This window comes from Erithacus rubecula (genome assembly GCF_903797595.1).
Source record: "Erithacus rubecula genome assembly, chromosome: 4".
In the NCBI taxonomy this organism is placed as follows: Eukaryota; Metazoa; Chordata; class Aves; order Passeriformes; family Muscicapidae; genus Erithacus; species Erithacus rubecula.
In genome coordinates, this window is record NC_136686.1 from 25,958,903 (window position 1) to 25,978,809 (window position 19,907).

General features: G+C 36.6%; 1 long non-coding RNA gene across 1 annotated transcript; it reads left to right on the forward strand.

Annotated features, from left to right (window-relative positions):
• Nucleotides 1-11,776: 11,776 nt before the first annotated feature.
• Nucleotides 11,777-14,057, forward strand: LOC306801583. Its single transcript, XR_013774138.1, has 4 exons — nucleotides 11,777-11,835; nucleotides 13,041-13,131; nucleotides 13,456-13,584; nucleotides 13,802-14,057. It is a non-coding gene; the product is annotated as an uncharacterized lncRNA (long non-coding RNA).
• Nucleotides 14,058-19,907: the final 5,850 nt, after the last annotated feature.

Below are 19,907 nucleotides of genomic sequence, written 5' to 3' on the forward strand. Positions count from 1 at the left end.
TATCAGATATAGTTTTGCTTAAGCTTTCCCAAATTAAAAAAAAAAAAAAAAAATCAAAATATTAATTTCAGGAAGTATCCATCAATGTTAATGTACTTAAAGTTGTTATATTAGCCAGGAAAGGTCTCCACCATAGGTTAGCTACAGGTTTTGTGCAAAAACACAATAGACACATGAAAATTTATTTTTAATAATGTTCTTATAATGATGAATATAAATTGAATTAATATTAAAACATAAAGTGAGAATTTTTTCATATGAACTGGAAAGTTCGTATTTCCTCTGTTTTCCTGTTGCATGATATTATTATTCCTGTTGTTTTTTTACAGTTTATAATAGGGCTTTAACTAGTGGTTACAAAATGACTCAAATTGGATAAACACCATTGTTACAATTGCCAATTGAGCTGATTTATTTTCTTCTCTTTTTTTTCCCAATGTATTTGTGAAACACACAGAGGCAATTTCCTCATTGCCTGATAAGCAGGACTGCTGGGAACCAGTGGATTTTGATTGAGTGCATGTGTAGGTTTCTGTGTCCTACCCTTCCAATGCTTTCTATACTAACCAGTGGAGTTGAAGTGTTCTATCACTAGAATGATTTGGAATGTCTTTGATAACACTCAGCATTTCTGAAAATTGCAGTTGAATTTACTGTCTCCATTAAGAAGGGAAAACTGTCACATTTTAATAACCGAGGCTTAAATTCAAATTCTGTTTGTGCTATTTGCTCTCCAGTAATGCTGGGCTGGGATGGACTTTTTAATCATGTTTGGACACAATGAATCCCCAGTGTTTTTGCTTGGGAAGTGCCAGGCACTGCTTGGCTCTCAGATGGTGGAGGGAGGTGGACACCTGGGACCAAATGCAGTTGCCAATGCTTCAAGCAGAAAGTAGGGTAAAAACAGCTGCTCTAGAGAGAAGAGACAGGGACAGCAGAAGCCACAGAGACATTTCAGAGACAATCAGCAGCACATCCAGGTCGACTGCCTTCCAGGCTCCTGCAGTCTCCCCTAAAGGACTGCTCTGCTCAAAACCAATACACAGAGGTTCCCCCATCCTCCTCCTACTGCTCAGCCGGATCTGAAATCAAACACAAGCTGACTCAAACTGTGCTTAGCTATTCCTGAACAATGTGTTTATTCAGCAGCTGATCAGGATGGTGAAAGTCGAAGAGGGGTGCAGCTCTCTTTACAGGACAGTTTCTCTATCTTTTGTCTTTAGCAGATTTCAGGAGCACTGTTTGTTTTCAGTGAGCATTTGCACATTTCAATGGGCAAATACAGAAAAGTTCATTTTCCAAAGCAGAGTCTTTAATGTCCTGCATGGTGGCCAGCTTATCTTGAAATGCATGAATATAATATGCATGATGTTTATTTTAACCCATTTTTCACTCTTTTGAAAGAATCAAGAGGGTATGAAGTCTTCTCTTTTTTTTTTGGTGGTTTTGTGTTTCTGGGACTGAACTGTTTCATTATCCTTAATTATATGATGAGCAACTTAGAAAATAAAAGGCACACAGAAAAATAGCTCGAAAAGAACAAAAATAGCAAGATAGTTATTTATGTTAAAAATGCTAGCCACTCGTCAGCATTCCATTACCATCTTAATGAGGGAGAAATGAACCTCATCTGTCTCTAAAAAAAAAAAAAAAAAAAAAAAAAGAAAAGAAAGAAAAAGAGAGAAGTTGCATTAAAAAAAAAAAAATCCCAACCTAGTTTGTAAATTTGCACCCTGAAAGAGACGGATAATTTCTCCTCATTAAAATCCTCCTAACTGGGTACCTAAGAATTACCAAGTGTGAAGAGAACAGCCAGGCTTCTTCTCTGGTTGTTATTCAGCTAATGTCCTGGAGGAAGATTAATTAGACCACAGGACCTCATATTAATAGGACTCATTAGAGCAATAGATCTGTAAGGGAAGGGAATGCAGGCTGGACAGCTATGATTTGTGGGGTGATTTCTCCCACAAGACATAGAAATTGCTCTCAGTCTGTATTCATTTTCTCATCTTAGCTTCTTATTTCTGTGGTGAGGTTATGCCCTGAGCTGGGCAGTAAGAAGGAACACCAGACCTGATCCCTCTTTTGGTTGTAAGCCATGCTCTTGGCTGCAGTGATAGGAAGATGGTTCTGCTGGGCTCTTGCAGGGAGTGACAGAGCAATGAGGAAAGCACTGTGGCTGCACTGGTCTAGCAAACAGCCATACCTGCACTAAGGATGTAACAAGATTACAAGCTATTTTTATTTAGATACCGCAGTGCTGACATATTAGTCCACAGTCCTTCAAAACATTCTTAAAATAACTCTTATTTAACTCTTAACTCTTATAATAGTATCTAAAAGCTACAGTTATTTCATTATACTGTCAGTGGTATTTAGCTGAGAAACAAATGCTGGAAATTCATATGGAAAAAAGTAGAAAAAATTTCATTTTGAAAAGTTTAATGATTTACATCTGTTCTCTACACAGAAAAAATAAATTTTGCACATTAGAAATAACTTCCATTATATATGTGTGTATATTTATATATGTGTGTATATTTATATATGTGTGTGTGTACTGACAATAACTAATTAATAGTTCTAAATATTCTTATATCTCATGAAGAAAAGTTACTAGCTTCGTCTGACAATATAATATATAATTATCTGTTACAGTAACAGATTTGCATGTTTTAATCTGTAGCTTCCCATGTTTTGAATAAAAATTAGAACAAATATTGCATCTAGAGCATATTGGTTTATGAATACCTAGGAGCAAAAAAACAAACACAAAAACAAGAGAAAAAATTAAAAACACCAACCTGTGATCTTTATTCATTTAGGCAATTAAATGATCTCTTGGCAGTCTGACACCGTCTCTGAGCAAGACTGTTAGAGGGAAAGTGCATTTCCTCATGGGCCGTCTCTATGCCTTCTCATATGAGTGGACTTTCTTAGGGATTTAATGCTGCAACTCCAACAATTCATCTGAATACCCCTTCCTTAACACTTTTCTATTTCATTTCTTGGAAAGTATGCTATCCTGCTGCAAACATGTGACCTGTTAGGCTGTATTTGACTTAAGAATTTCAAGTTCAGCATCGTAGTGGCTGCTCTGCTGTGTGCTGATGGAGGGAGCAGAGAGGTGTGCTCTAATGTCTAGTTGCTATGTCTGTTGATTACCAAATGAAAAAAAGCTTCAGACCTATTTGTAGAAGGTCTCTGCAGCCCAGAAAAACATCTGCAGATGAGCCATATTTTTGTCATGCTTTGAACACCAAAGAAACCAGTGACATTTTTAAAGGATTCGGGGTCCGTAGTAAACTAAGTTTATACCCCATAGGATTGTCTTTCTCAGAGAGATTTCTGAGGCTCACATACAAAACAGTGCATCTTAGAGATGATGGAGACAGCAGTGACTGTATGCTACAGCCACTGAAACTCAGCAGTTAATGTATCACTGTGCAAGATGTTACAGTTATTCTCTATACTATGTAATTACAAATGACATCTACTAGCTTTTTATTTTTGACCACTGTAGCCATAGAAAGACATTTTTTTTTTTATAAAAAGTGGTCTAAAAGTACATTATGAATAATACCCATCCATTAGGATCCACTAATCAACACTTTGCCCTGTCTGCATATATTTACAAGGACATTTTTGTCCCACCAGCTTTTGAAGCACCCTGCTGAGACAATCACTGCTACCATTTAGATGAGAATCCAGCTAAGGCTTTATTACATTACTTTTCCAAACAGATTACATGATGGTAAATTGCAACACATGGAAATACTTTTTGTAAGATACAAAGTGAGGCAGGCTTTATATTTTGATGAAATGAGCTAGCTAGATTTCCAAATGAAGGGTATGTTTTATGCTGCAGCCTATTGCTTGTTTAACTGTTTATGTATGTTTTCATCATTTGAAATGATACAATATACAGCTATAGCCAAACCATAAGATGCACAAATTAAACTAGTAAATATCATGCTGAATTCAGAATGATAGTCATAGACATTTATAATCTCCAGCAGCAAGTTTCTCAGGCTGCCAAATGTTTTTACTTTAAAATGAATGTCAAGGATTTATCTATATTTGTTCTCAAACACACTGCAGGAGTGCAATACAGTCTCTATTTGCAAACTATAGAAAATTTTTCCAAATAAATACATAAATTGGAACAGTCTATATTAATGGAAAACCTATTATTTTAATTACTAGAGGGTGGCGTGCCCTTTTGCTTTAGATTTATTAAATTAGTAATTAATGACTTCACCACAAATAAATCCCCATTTATTTCACTCATTTCAGGGAATTAAAATGAAGATAACTCATTTTAGAGAATTTTCAGTATTACCCCAGGGTTATCAGAAGGGCAAACAGTACCATATGGGAGGAAAGAGGCAGGATTCAGGTTTAGGAGCAACTGAAGACAGAGAAAAGTCAAATGTGAAATAATATGCACAAACATTTCTGATTATCGGTATTAATGACTGTTTATCTTACAAAACTCTATTGCCAAGAAGTAGAGGTCATCTTCACTAATAAACTAGATGTAAAACTTGATCGCTGGAGGAAAAACAAAGAAGAAAATTCCATAGCACAAGGGGAAAAGAAGCCTGGTTAGGAGACATGTCAAGCCCTGGATATTGTCATAAAGAAATTGTCCAGTTTTTCTTTACAGATACCAAAACTTCTTCAGCAGGCTTAGTTTTAGAGCCCTTTTTTGCCATTGCCTGCCCCTACTCCAAGTAACATCAGAGCATACTCCAACAGGAAAATTTTTCTTTTTATTTGATGTTCGTGTAGCCAATCCTTGGGCAGACTCAAATCATCACAGCTCTTTGGATTCAAAATTATTTTGGGTAGCTGCACTTATTTGGGTTTGCTTCCTCTAGAGAGATACAAAAGACAATTTCAGTTTATCAAGTACATTGTATTTCCATTAAATACTACCCAAGCTTTAAATGTAAACAGAAAATTTCATTAAGCAAACAACTACATTCTGGTTTGCAAACCAGAAAGCACATGCATAAAAGAGAAGCATTTAAGTAAAAGAGAAAGTAAAACACAAAAAGAGCAGAAAGAAAAAAAATAATCTCAAAAACTACCTGAAATCAGTCTATTCCTCCAGCTGCTGCTCAAGGTCTTGAAGAAGTTTTTCTCAAGCAAGTATTTAAGGAAACAATTCAAAAATATTCTGCCTTTGCAGAAGTTGGTGTTAAGATTTTATGATGTATGGACCACCATGAATTTTTTAGCAGTTAAGCAGCTTTTTTGAAGCAAATTGAAGAGGGCTATGTTTTTAGTTACTTTTGTAGTCCCATTAGGATTAGTTCATGCAAATTATTCACTAAAGTGTTGTCTTTTAAAGTGGACTCCTGCCTTGGGTTTTCAGGTCCTTATTTGAACCTAAGAGTTTGCTTGTAGTAACTACAGCAAAGTAATTTCTTAGTGTTTTGAAACTTTCCTGTTGTAGATGAGTTTTTTGTTTTGCTTTGTACTTTTATACACACACACACATCTATATATTTCTACTACCATCTTGTGCTTCACTGCTGCTTTGTTTGGGTATTATATTTTTAATAATCACCAGAGGATCTTTGAAGAACTGACCGTTTTGCATGTTTTAACCTTTTTCATCTTCAAAAGTCAGTTGAGTTTCAACTCTTTAACACTTGGGTGTTTTTTGAATCATTGTTCTTTATTTATTTTAAGTTTGGGGGATGTTTTATTTTTTTTTTTTTTCTTTCTAGCATTCTCTTTTGGAAGACTACATGGAAATTATTCCTATATCCTGCTGGTTTTAGGAAGTTCCAAGTGTCAGTACAATAAATGTAAATAAAGGTTTTATTCCTTGTAGTGATGGTGGCAATTTTCCACCACCAGAATGCAATGCTAGACATCTATTTTAGGCATTTTTTCCCTTTTCTTGACTCATACAATGATATGAAACTTTATTCTGCTACTTCTCCAACAGTGATGTTGGAACATAGGCCCAAAACACAACTCGCTTGACTTTTTAATCTCTGAGATGATAGAGACTATTACATATGTTGAACTCTTACAATTCAAAGAGAAGGATATTTTAAGCAGAAATCACCATGTATAAAGATGTATCTGAATTTAGGAAGACAATTTAGAAAATTAGACAAACATATCTGCAGACTGAACATGAGAAAGGACTTCTTTCTGCTCCTGAGAGCCTAATTTTCAAGTTACTATAGTACATGCTATGATTATATTTATGTATTTTGTCTTGTCTATGTCCTTAATTTGTCATGACTCCAGCACTAAATTATGGAAGAGGAGTATCTTCCATAAAGGCAAGAAATGTAGACAGGGTACAGAAAAGAAAGGATTTAACAAATGGCTGTGACAGAGTAACAAGTCATTGAGCTTATTCAGGTTCAGTGTCCAAACAAGTGCTTTTTGTTACAGGGATCCCAAAATCTGAGCTTCATGATTCTGCACTCTGATTTTGTGGCAAAATTATGGTTCAGTAAAATCAACCAAAATCAATCAGTCAGCCATTCAGGCTCAAAAGGCTGTCTTCACACTTCTTTGGTACTGCAATAATTTTTGCCTGGTTCAGAGACTGATTTTTTCCTAACTGATTTTTGCAAGATGTGGTCTACACATTGCATCAATTCACATGTATCTTGCAATGATGCATTCATTCTCTGTTCATTCTCTGTTCATTCTCTGTCTGCATTTTTTTTTTTTTTGCCTTGCCTCCAAACTCAGATACTCCAAATTTGCAGGCAATTAATCTACATGGACAGCCTGGCTTGAGTCATCGAGGACCATGGGGTGAGGTAAACTACAATTCCGAATGCATCAATAATATGATACACCCTACCAGCCATATTTGCATCAATTTTGAAGAAAAAAATTATTATTAGATCAACTGTAATATCCTCTAATTATCAACAGTGCAAGTTTGATGAGGATTTGCTGTGATTTAAGCACTTGTGCCTGCTGGTCAGGAAATATGATCATTTGCTATTTTTACAGGAATCTTTCCTGATATCATAATTCTGTTGTTTTTAAAGAATATTTTATGAAGAATACGATAGAAAAAATGTATCAGGATTGCACAACAATTAAGTTACATATTTTATGTGAGTGAAAATATCTAGATAAGGAAAAAGTGTGGGATTTTTTTTCCATGTGCATATTCATGGGATTTTTTAATTGAGTGCCTACTTAATCAAAGACAAATTAGACCCTGTATGATCCTAATTGCAGTACAACTACAGCCACCAGAATGTCTAAATTCAAACATCTTGAATCAATCAATCTCTAAAAACTGCATATTTGAACAGATTTCCTTTACATGACTATATTTTTGAATGAAAGACATCAGCTGCTGCAACACACTGCTCAGGTTCAGTCTAGAGAACAAAAGGGTAGAATGACACCTCCCAGACACTGAGTCATGCTAGCTCTTGAGTGGTTTGCTGTGTGGTGTTCCTAAATGAATCCTGAGGACATTATGACTACCCCAAGTACTGCTGTGTATGATTGAAAAAGGCACCTGGATTTTATATAATTACAAGCATATTCAGCAAGGCAGATCCTGGCCTCAGGATACAAGGATGGCTTGCAACCCATCACATTAGGTGCAGCTGCTTTTTCTAATGTTCTCATGGACAATTTTGCATTTAGGAACCAAGAAAGAAGACTGGGTATGTTTTTTTGGTTTTTTTCTTTTTCCCCAAAGTGCAAAGGAATTTAGATATTTTTCTTGTAAAAGGGACATACTTAGAAATTAATCTATACTTGCATGTGGATGGGCTCCTTGAGGATAGCACATATTGATTCTGCAAAATAAATTAGTATAAGAAATAAAACAATCTGCTATTTCTCTTTTTGCTCATCATTTTTCATTCTTCTGAGAGGAGATGCACACAAGCCCTGCTTCTAAATGGTTTTAGTCACCAATCCAGTAGTGGAAATGTGGGTTGATGACAGTGTGCTGGGCTACTTGGATCACTGATAGAGATTGAAAGGTACTTCATATTTTCTCAAGATTAAATACCTCATGGCAATCAATCCTTGTTTTCTCAGGTGCCAGTAACTCATTGCTTCTTCACTTTTAGGAGCAAAATCAACAGGGCCAGGAAACTGTTTAGAGCAGATGGAGATGGGCCAATGAGCAAAATCAGAAAGTCAAGATACGGACTGAAAATCTGCATAACAGCATAGCCTACAGTACATGGATTAATTATCTGACAGATATATTTATTTTTCTTTTTGAAATAACTTCTTAGAGCATTTCTTAATACCATAGAATACCTTCACTGTAGTTCATCAACAGGACTGAAAGATCAACAATGAACAATTTATTTTTATTCTTTTTCCATGATGGAAAAGATCAGTCACACTCCCTTAACAAATTGAGAAGCTGGGTTAAATATGGGAGCTGACATTATTCACAAAATTGTGGTAATAAAAGGGACAGCCTGAAAGAAAGCAGGAAAAGGAATATCAGGTAATGAAAAACCCATTGTAGAGGATAAGCTGAAAAGGTTTGCTATTATGAAGAAATTCTATTCTTTTTTTTCTAATTCTGTTTATTCAGAACTTGTATCTATTGTTAATTCAGACTGCCAGATATTTAATTTCACTTTGCTTTTCTTTGGAGCTTTAAAAAATACAAAAGACTACAAAATTTTCTAGGTTGCTTTCAAAACCTCAATTAATCCTCTTGCAATTCCTTAAGTATATGACAAGGAAAAATATTTGTGTATGTTTAGTTTATATTCTGACTTAATAACAAATGACATGATTAATGATAATCAATGACATTTAGCAGTTCTGATCCTCTAGCCACAAAATCCTTAGCTAGCTAATAACCATTGAGATATACGTGTCAAGAAAGCCTCATATTTCATTCTATAAAATAAAAATGTCACAGAAGACAGTCCCCTGGCTATTTATAGAACAGATATTTCACAGTAAGATTGATATTAGTGACTTTTTTCCTGTGAGAATTATCAGGAGAAGCTGAGAGAAAGTACTCTGTATCAGTAAAGAGTTGCTGGGGAGAAAAACAGGGAATTTGAAGGGATGCACAATGCAGACATAGGTGCTAGGCAAGGCAGTGCCCTGACATAGCTGTTTATGGCCCAGGTACATCAATGTTTAGGTGCCCAGGAAAATACCTTAGCCCTGATTACCAAAATGTATCAAAAAGTGAAGTCAGCATCAACTATTTTTGTGTAGATGAAGATTAGAGAGAAGAACATGCTACTCCAGAGGTTTTAAGTTGCATCTAATTACAAGTCTGAGAGGCAGAAGACCAACTAAAAGTGTGAGAAGGCTGGTATAAACTGCTTTAATTTATAATTCTCCCCTGCATGGGTAGTGAGTGCTTTGTTGAGTGAGCTGCTCTCAGCCCAAAGCCAGGTTTAACCCTACCAGAGCACCACTGGAAGTCTGCTGAAAATAAGAAGCTAGTGAAGGGTCTATAGAATAAGTTGTATGAGGAGCAGCTGAGGGAGAAAAGGAGGCTCAAGGGGAACCTTATCACTCTCTACAGCTGCCTGAAAGGTGATTGTAGCCAGGTGGGGGTCAGACTCCTCTCCCAGGTAACAAGTGATAGGATCAAGGGAAACAAACTCAACAGACTCCAGGGAAGGCTTAGGTAGATATAAAAAAAAAAAAAATTCTTCATCAAAAAAAGTTGTTAAATGCTGGAACAGGCTGCCCAGAGAAGTGGTGGAATCACCATATCTGGAGGTATTTAGATGTGTACATTCGATGTATAGGAACATGGTTTAGTGGTGGGCTTGGTTAATGGCTGGACTTGATGACCTTCAGGGTCTTTCCCAACATAAACAATTCTAAGAGACTTTGAATATGCATTTTCCCTCTCTGTTTTTGCTCCTGTAGCTTTTGAAGGCTTGGGTTTTTTTTTCCTGAGTTTGCACTGGTGGCCAGCTGTCTGCACAGGCAGGTTTAGGCTGCACTGTGCAGCTTCAAGTGCCTTTCCCTGCCAGACCATCAGTGTCCAGGGATTCCTGCCAGCACTCTGCTATCATTACACCTGGATCAATCCTTCCTCAATAGTGTAGGGGTGTAAAAGGCAACACAAAAACTGGTGGATGTACCTGCAGTTTTCTCAAGATAAATGAGGAAACTAAAGACAGCACATAACCCTGAGTGGCAGACCTTAATGTGTGCAGCAGAAGTTGAATTGCTTATGACAAGTGAATTTTTAAAGGACCTGATTGTGTGTGACAACAGCAAGGGGAAGGACAAACAAGTTTGCTCATCTGTGTCCAGACTCATGGCAAGGCATATAAGGGCTGCTGAAAACTCAGCTAGCTGAGACTGTCGGAAGAGCATATCAGTGTTATTTCTGGTGTTCTCAGATCAGAAGCTGATGCAAACTGACAAGCACTGAGTTTGCCTGTGAGGGTTCAAATCTCCAGTGATTTTAGTCAGCTTAAGTGAGCTCTTCTTCCTATATTTGCATCACTGTCTTCTGTTTTACTGAGAGAGCACTGGGACACAAAGAGGTGGGTTTATTTGTGATACCAATAACGCTTCTGTAGGAAACTTATACTAGCAGAATGTGAAAAGTGGCATCTTGCTCTCAGAATATCAGATGATGCAGCCATTAATTGGCCTCTTGAGGAAGGCAACTAATGTGTTTCTAATTATGGGAACCAGAAGAGGGTCCTCTGGCAGTAACACTGTGGTGTAGGTGTGCTGTATAATGGTCTTCACAGCCCTGACCTGGCACACATTCCAGCCGGAACTGTGAAGGTAAAATCAGAGTGTGTACTATCCACTGGCTCAAAATGTTTTTTCTTTGAAAAAAAAAAAAAAATAGGCAGAGGATGGAGGAAAGAAAGCAGTGGTGTTACCTGAACTGAAGAGACATCTGGACTGTGGGGGAAAGAACAGCAAAGCACACCTACTCTAGCTTGGAGCCAGAGCTGGAGGCTACCAGTCCATAAGGTGTGATGCACATCTTAGTCCCTCAGCAGAGAAACAGGCAAGGCAGTAGGTTGCAGTGACTGTAGTAAGAAAATTGAGCTAGAAATGCTGAGAAACCTCATTCATCAATCGAGTTGATCAAGAAAAAGGTAAATGAATATAATAATTTTTCTGGAATGGCTTCTTCTTCTTCCACTGTACTATCAGACCTTTCACTGAAATACTTTATATCAGTGACCAATAATCAGTGACTAAATAAAAAATCCTGTCCTTAACCAGGTAAAACAATTTTCAGAAGTCATTCACTCTTCTGTGGATCTGGAGATCACCACATCACCATATCATTTAATACCTCTGAAGATAAAAAAGGTAGGGAGTGCATATACGATGAATATGGATCAGATGAAGAGATTGGTCTCAGAGGAAGATTTATTGGGCTGGCCTACTGCCACAAAGCTGTTTCTAAAGAGGGCTTTGGTGTAGTATGATGTCCTGTCTATGGTCCACATTTGTGTGCTGTTTCTTCACAGTTCACAGAGAAGAACACAGTATTTCACAGCTACCATCCTCAATTGAGTGCTGCTTCTAGGGAAGAGATTTGTGTGGCTGAAACAGTGGCTGCTCAGAGCCTGTAGATCAGGTGGCTCAAAAAGGAATCAAGAATAACCCATTAAAATACAAGACTGAAATCTGCATTTATCTCAGAAAAGATGGGAAGAGAGCTGCCCAAAACGCCCGTACAAAACTTGGCAGAATAAGAAGTTTTTAGCTGTTAAGTAAGTACAAAATTCATCTTCATTAATTTGAGGGGAACTTTTCATGTCTTCTTTTCTCTTTTCACTTTTATAGCAAATTATATGTGAAAAAAAGTGTGAATTCAGCTCCTTACATTGGAAGGTAATGTATTTTGAACAGTGATGTCCTAAAAGGTAATGAGCACAGATAAGATAACCAAATTCAAAGACATCTCTCAGCCTCATGTGACAGTATGCTATAGGTTTTGCTGACCATGATCAAATGCAGCCTTATAAATTATCACAGATTTTATTTGCTGGCTGAATTACACAACAATTAATATTGGAAATTTTTTATGTGGAAAAGCAGACATCTTAACCAGACAGGTTAAGATGGAACTACATACTTGCACATGCTTATCTGGGGTTTGCCATGTACAAACAAATGCACTCACTCACAGATTTCATAGAACAGTGAAAGGCTTGAACAGCCTTCTCAAACTTCTGTCCTACTTTTGGTTGTTGTGGAAAATTAGGAAAACAACAGCAAAGACACTCTAAAGTGAGAGGGAAAAATTTAAATGTTTGTTTAACGACTGGGTGACCAATCGTTTACATGTTCAACCCTAATAAAGGTAATGAGACTGTGGCAGTCTAATTCATCAGGCTGATGAAAGTGGTCACAATGAAAATGGATAGTCAAATTCCAGTTCATCTCCCACCCTTTGAGGAGAAAAGTGGTTCCAGTCACCTGGCAAAGTGTTCATGGTTTGCTTTGACTGCCATTTTTTCTCTAACTGCTGGATGTTCCTGACGTCATTACCTGACATCAAATAATTTTGAGGGTGCAGCCCCAGACCAGCTGGCAGACTCCAGGTAGAATTTTTCCAGGCTCCAATTTACCTGAAATCTAAAGTAAATATTTTACCATTCATTCCCTAAATTGAAATAGGTTTCATAAATATTGTCTTTTGTGATTGACTTATTTGTCACTGTTGAATTTTTTGCTATTTGAAATTAAATGGCTATTTATTCTCCTCATTCCTGTGTAATTCAATGTGTATGCTAAGACTTCATCTAAAGGTGCTAGTACAATAATATTTTGATGACCATGACATTTCAAATTTGCTTTTTCCTTGTCTTATAACAGATGTCTTTGGTGTGAACACAGAATAGTAAGCATAAATTCATATTATAATAAAAAAATCTTTTCTATTTAATGTGAATTGTTGTAGAACAAAGATAGAAAGCCATATCTGAGATAAAATTATGTATGCAAATATGAATAGAAAACCTTATCAGAAAAGTAGAGTTATTCTTCAAAAGTCAGAAAAAAATTAACATAATAATTATTTTCCCTTATTGCAGAAACACATGTAGTTCACCCCAGGAATGAAATAAGATGTCCTTTCCTAGGGATTTCACACTAATTTCCACGGACATGATCAATTGCAATAAGGTATTATGCAGTTCCTAAAATAGGTTGAGGTTTTTATAAGTCCTTCTAGCAATATTATCTAAAAGCAAAACAAAATATTAACACAATTAATAAGTGTATATTCTTTTTTTATCTACTGCAAATGGAGAGGGGAAAATAGTGAAATAAATAATTCATAGCATGCCCAAAAACCAAAATATTACAGGAACTATTCTTGTAGTAACGTTGGCCTGCAGTACTTGTAGGCATTCTTGGTAATAATTAGTACTTTTTTCACATGGATGTAAGAGCTGACATTATTATTTTAAACACTCCTTTAAATTTCTTATTCAATTTTATTTTTAGTGTAGGCAAATATACAACATTAGGAGACAATAATCTACTAGCAGCTCCTGCAGCCACAGGATATCATGGGTTCCTTCAAACCATCCAAGACCTTCTGCACCACTTCTGACCACTTTGGACTCTCCACATGTCTGGAATGATTATTGCACCTCAAGTGTCATGTTTCTGTGTCTCTGGGGAATCCTTTACTGAATTCTCTTAAGGTGTTTTCTTCTAAGACTGAAGTGTTACTCTGCCCATATGTCTTTTTCCTCTGCTGTCCTCTTTCATATGACCTGTTTTTTCCTAGTTCTGGTACCTCCTTATATTTACCTCATTGACCATCTGTTTTCTTTTTCACATTCAGGATAAACTGAGCATTCTGCAGTGCTGCTGTGTCTGCTGAAATTCAGGTTCCAGGCATGGGCTTCCCATTGCCCCCGCTGCTCAACTCAAGTCATCTCAAGAGGTGAAATTTCAGGCATAGACACCTTGTTGGACTAATTCCTCCTGATTTTAAAGGGATTAAGGGTCCCCATAGGCTGTGGGAGAAAATCATCAGGCACCTACAACAATCATGAACCACAAAAGTAATGGAAACATTTAACTTTGCTCCTCTAACCTTTTCCTTATGTGCCAGTGGCACAGTTAATTGGAAGCACAGATTCATTGTGTTGAACAAAGCTGTATATTGCTATGGATGGACAGGAGATCTGCCCTGAACACAGTCCAGCCTGAATAGGAGCCTGTGTCCAGCATGTGCCTGGCAAGGGCTGCTATAGCAGTTCAAGCACCTTCCTCCCAGTATGTGATCTGGACATGGAGGAAACAAATTTCTCTCAGAAGTCCACTACTAATTAGAGACTAACCAAAGAGAGAGGTCTCATTTATGATATATTTAGAGATGGTGAGTGAGACTTCAATGCTTTACAGACTGTTTTCTAGACTTTCACAGGGCCATCAACTTCATAGGGCCAGGAACGTCACCCTGAAGTTAAGGTTTGGCAATGTGTTGAGTCTGACTTTAGAACTTCTTGCACCAGTTCAAAAAATCTGAGTTGAAATATTGATCTGCCATCTTCCTGTGACAGTCCAATTGCAATAAAAAATGCTGTTTGGTCAGGCTTCCTGTAAGATCAGGTGCATCTGTCCTTAACATCCTAACCTGAGCATTTTTTTGAGCAAAGAATTTCTCTGAACTTGAAAGCCAAGATAATTTAGTGTGCCACTACTCTGCAGAACCTTCATCTGTACTTTTTTAAACTGATCTGTTGAAGTTTTCATGCAGATAATGCAAACCTCAGATTTAAACCCAAGTTTTGTCATGGTTCATTCACAGCCAAGTTCTACATTAAAACTTTCCTCTTGTGTCTAGCATTTGTTTCTTTCATGGTACCATTTGCAAAAAAGAATAGAATAAAGCATTCTGCAATGTATCAAGTTATTTTATAGACCTAAGGGAAATAGCAAAACCCTTTAAAAGTGACAAAGAAGAATTTGTGGAAATGCCAAACCTTGATAGCATTCTGCCTTTTACACTTCAGATCATCAACTCAATGGATATGACTTATGCAAGTAAGTTTTCCCAAGGAAATAATTAGCACCTTTTTGTCAAAGGTTTGCTTTTCTAAAGGTGGTCACCGTATTTGTCCTCAAACAATGCAGAGGTTTCTCATTATCTACCCATTTGTTTATTTTTTTTATGTTTATTTATGTTTATTTATTTTTTTGTTTTATGAAAAGTCAATACATGTATATATTGTGTAGAAATTTGGTTTTTTGTAGGAGAGAAAAAATATTTGTGTACTAGTATTTTCTTCAACAGAGTATTTAACATTCAAAATTGAACATATAGTTAATGCAAAAAGACAGAAGTTAAAAAGTCTATCAGATCCTTGATCAGCCTCCCATCAGAACCAGACAAAAGCTCCCTCGAGGCTCTGATCTGCTTTCATATAAACTCCAAGTAATACTAGAAATTAAACCAAATAGCTGTTCTGGGGATTACTCAGGAACAAGTAATGATTTATTGTATTAGAAATCAAGCCCAGTACTTAGAGGAGAACAAAGTTATACAATTACTTTACTGCCTAATTTTTATTTTGCAAATGCTGGTGTTTGATATCTATGTTTGCAGAAGTACCTTTTCTACATTCAGGACAGGTCATAGAGGTGTTTAACTCATTAAGATGTCACAGATTAAATGAAGTTGATCACCTTATTCCAGAGCATACTGCACATTTGTTTTCATTTGATGACTGTCCACTACTCCATTTGGTATGACTGACTGGCATTTCATCAGGAAAGATTAAAGACTTCACTGGATTTATTATGCACAGGCTTGCATTTCATTGCCAAAACCATGGATAGTTGCACAAACATTAACATGATTCGTGGTTGCTGAAATGTAATTTATACAGATCTTTCATTTACTCTTACTCAGCAGCACCACTCATGTTCAAGAAACTGTCATCACATGAATGTTGAGGAGTGAAGGTTTTCCAAAACTGCTGCTCAACCATCCAGCTTGTGATCAAAGAGCAAAGCTGAGGGGAAAATATCATGGTAAAAGAGGAAAAAAAATTCTCAAATCAAAAATGTAAACCGTGAATTTCAGGTCAAAGTAAAATAATTGTGCATTGTGTTTTCATTCAAACTTCTAACTCTTATATAATAAAGTTATATTTCTTTGAAATGTTATTTCTTATTTTAAAAATGAGTTTTGAGAGATCAAGATATGCTACTCTGAACTTTCCTCAATTTTTTATTTTTTATTTTCTATTTTTTTTTTTTTTAGTATTTAGAACTGACAAAAATTGGTCTTTTTCTTAAAAAAATCTTTTGATTATTTTATGAAATAAGCTTTTTTATTCCTCTGCACAAAAATTGAGATTCTTTGCCTGTAGGAACAAGAAGTCCTGGGTTAAAAACTAGCCCATGCTTTGTGAATCTAAATGATAAGCAAGTGAATTGCAAACACCTTTTGTTTAAAACTTTAGGTCTTTTAGGACAGAGCTACAGAAGAGTACTGATAGAGAGGGGAGCTATCTAGAAAACTGTTGAGATATTTCTCTTTCACAAATACACCTGGAACAAAGCTCTTTTTCCCTCCACTTCCTTTTCTGTGGAGTTCCTTCATCACTGTAATATAAATGATGATACTTTAAATGTCTTGTCACTCTTTGGCATTACACCTCAGTTATCTTCCCACAGTAATTCTGAGGCTGCAATGATGGATAGCCATTAGTGATGGATGACTTGGTGATTCATGATTTTCACTGTTGACATTAAAGAGGATAGCTCTAGGTGCATTTACCACTGATCAGTTCTGCACATAGGCTTGGAGCTGATGCAATATGGAATCCATAACTGACATTGCAGGAGAGTTCTTAACTGCATTTCACACCTATTTCTGGCCTGGAGAGGTTCCAGCACTTTTTTTATTGGGCTTGCCAATAAAGAGTGTGGGTATATGCAAATACAGGTGATCTGCCATCTCAGGATTTGCTCATTGTAAGTCTAAATGGTGTGATCTATAAGTTCACAGAGACCACATTTTATAACATAAATGCCCACTGAACCCTAAACTAGTCACATGAGAAAATGCCATAGGAGTCTTTTTTCTTCCCCAATAATGATTAATCATGCTAAATTTAGTTGTCATGATTATGAAAGACTTTCAGTATTGCACTAAATTGATTTGCTCTTTTTGTCACCAAATCTCAAAATGCAGACAAATGACATTTGACACTGATTAATTCCAATTTTAATAACCATGAAATGAAATGGTAGAAACAGAAAATGTCACATCTGCCAGTGAAAGCAAAAGTAGCAGGACATTTCTAATTTTCCAGTGTTGAACTTTTAGCCAAAAAAATTATCCATCTCTCTGAAACAGTTTACTGTGCACATGACAGAAGTAATGCATTCTAACTGGAGACTCAAAAACTTGGGAGTATTAGTGTATTTATAGATTTAATTGACAGGAGATGAATTGCTACCATTAACAACATGACTGATTGACTGTCTGACAAAAATCATTCTAATTCTTTCTTCTCAATATAAAACTTATTCCTTTCTCTTGAGTGGAGTTGAATTCACCCTATTTGACTGAATATTAAATAAGTGACAGAAATTAAGCTGCTTATAATCTTTAGGGCTTATATTAATGCAAAGAAAACAATGAAATTGTATATTCTTTACGGCAAAGACAGAAGAATTCTGTCAGTTCTAGGCTTTCACAGAAAAAGCCTTAAATACCAGAAAAAGGCATCTAAAAACAATAGGATATTCTAAATATGACATTTACCAGCTTTAGTGTACTTGTAATTATGTGCTTTATGCATATCTGAAGTAAATAAAACTTTTTAGATGCATACTTGTAGAGAAAGTACCAGATATAACCAACTTATAGAAGAGAATTTACTTTGTAAAAATATTTTTTTCTTTCAGAAGGCAAAAGTAACTTGTTTAGTAGTCTTCTGATGAAGAGCAACATTACAAAGACGATTATGAAGGGATGCATCAAATTGGATTTAAAAAAAGAATATAAAACATTTTGCTGTCAATTACTGACCAAAAATTAGCATCTGAAAGTCCAGAAAACAATGCATAAGTTGCTACCCTAAATCTCTAGACTTTCCTCAGGACACATTGGATGTCACAAATAATATATAATTTAGATCTGCTTCCTGACTGCTATTGGTTAATAATGATCTCATTGCACTTTTGTAGTTAATGAAATGCTGGTTTAAGTCAGACTTTATGTTGTCAGCTCCATTTCATTCATCCTATTTTCCTATGTGTGTTAACCGCCTATGATATTCTTTATATTTTTGTTTGGGTATTTTTTCCCCCTTTAACCACATCAGATATAGTCTAAGCAGTGTAAGGAATAGAGACTCACTGGTAATGGATAAGGCTTTAGCATTAGTACTTGTTTAATGCACACCACAGCCCTGCAGGTTCTTCCTTGGAACTATAAATACAGTTGTTTAAAACAGTCAAATCTGCTTTTGTGTTGCCTTTAATCTACTTTAGTTCATTCCAAAATGGACAATAAAAATAAAATGAGGAAGATGTAGCAGACTTTGAGGGTAGTACGAGAGCCTCAGGTTCAGAATGAGAACTGAAGTATCCCTTGGTGGCCTTTCAGCTCCTCAAGGTGCATTTCACTCATGCCTCAACACAGCTGCAGGGCTGGACACATTGATGCAAAACTTCCAAATTTGAAGTATGGTTATAAAATGTTTACAGACTTTCCAGGTCCCATTTTCATGAAAATATCCACAATACAGGCAATGTCAGCTCTCCTTCCACATAGAACAGCTCAGAAGAGACAGTAGATTTTGATACAGTATTCTTGGTGATCAGTGATTACTCTGGCTGTTTTCCACAGATCCTGCTCTGTAGAAATTCTTTCAATTGGCCAGAGGCAGCTTAGAGCATATTTGATCCCTTATCCTCCTTTCAACTTCTGTAAGAGTAAATATCATGATTTTACCCTAGACTTACTGCAGCTCACTCCTAACCTTACTACTAAAGTGGAACATGTCTTATAGCAAAATAATGTTCCCTAACTCTGAAACTGAATGGTAGAACACAGGTCAATTCAGGCTGGTTAGAATTTAGAATCTATTTCTTCCAGCAAATAGATTGGCTTCATCCATACCCTTTGGTGGCCCCACATTGTGTCTTTGATCATGCCCCAAAACCGGGAATATGATATTTGACTCAAGCCAGGTAACCTGCAAATATTTAAATACTGAAGTTTATAATAAATTAAAGCTTGAGCCAGAGCTCAGTGAGTGTGGGAGCCCAGGGCATACCCCTGGCCTCCTTGGAGGTCTCAAAACCCCCCTGGCGAGGGTCTCAAAGACTTCTGAGTGAGACCCTGGTGTCTCAGGCACTGAATTCTAACCCCTGGAGAAAATTACAAACCCAGAGAAAATGGAAACAAGCTACCAAAATTAGTAAAGTGTAAATTAAACTTTTAGAACATAGATAAATAGGTTTTTTGGAATGTTTATGATAAGGGACACATAGCCAAGATGGAGAATTTGGGGGGTAGACACCTTTTCCTCCTTCTTCTCCCTGTCATCCATATTGGGTGACACGTTGGCACTTTTAGATTGGATGGGGTCAGAACTGGACCATTTAATAAAATTGTATTGTATTGGGAAAATTTTGTAAACATGTACGTATTACAAAATATATAAGATAAGCCCTGCCTTCACCAGGCAGATTCCACCATGGATGCCAGATTTAGCAGACCACTGCTGGCCAGGCAAAAACTCCCTGAGATAAGATATAATAGACAATCCTTAGAACAAGAAAAACCAGTCTCTGGCAATCTCTCTTCGGCTGCTTCAGAGAAAACCAGGGTTTGAACCACCTTCATGTCCCTCTGGGGTGATCTTGGGGCAAAGGAGAAACCTCAGACTGCAACCTCTGGCGTCCCTGGGTGGGCATTG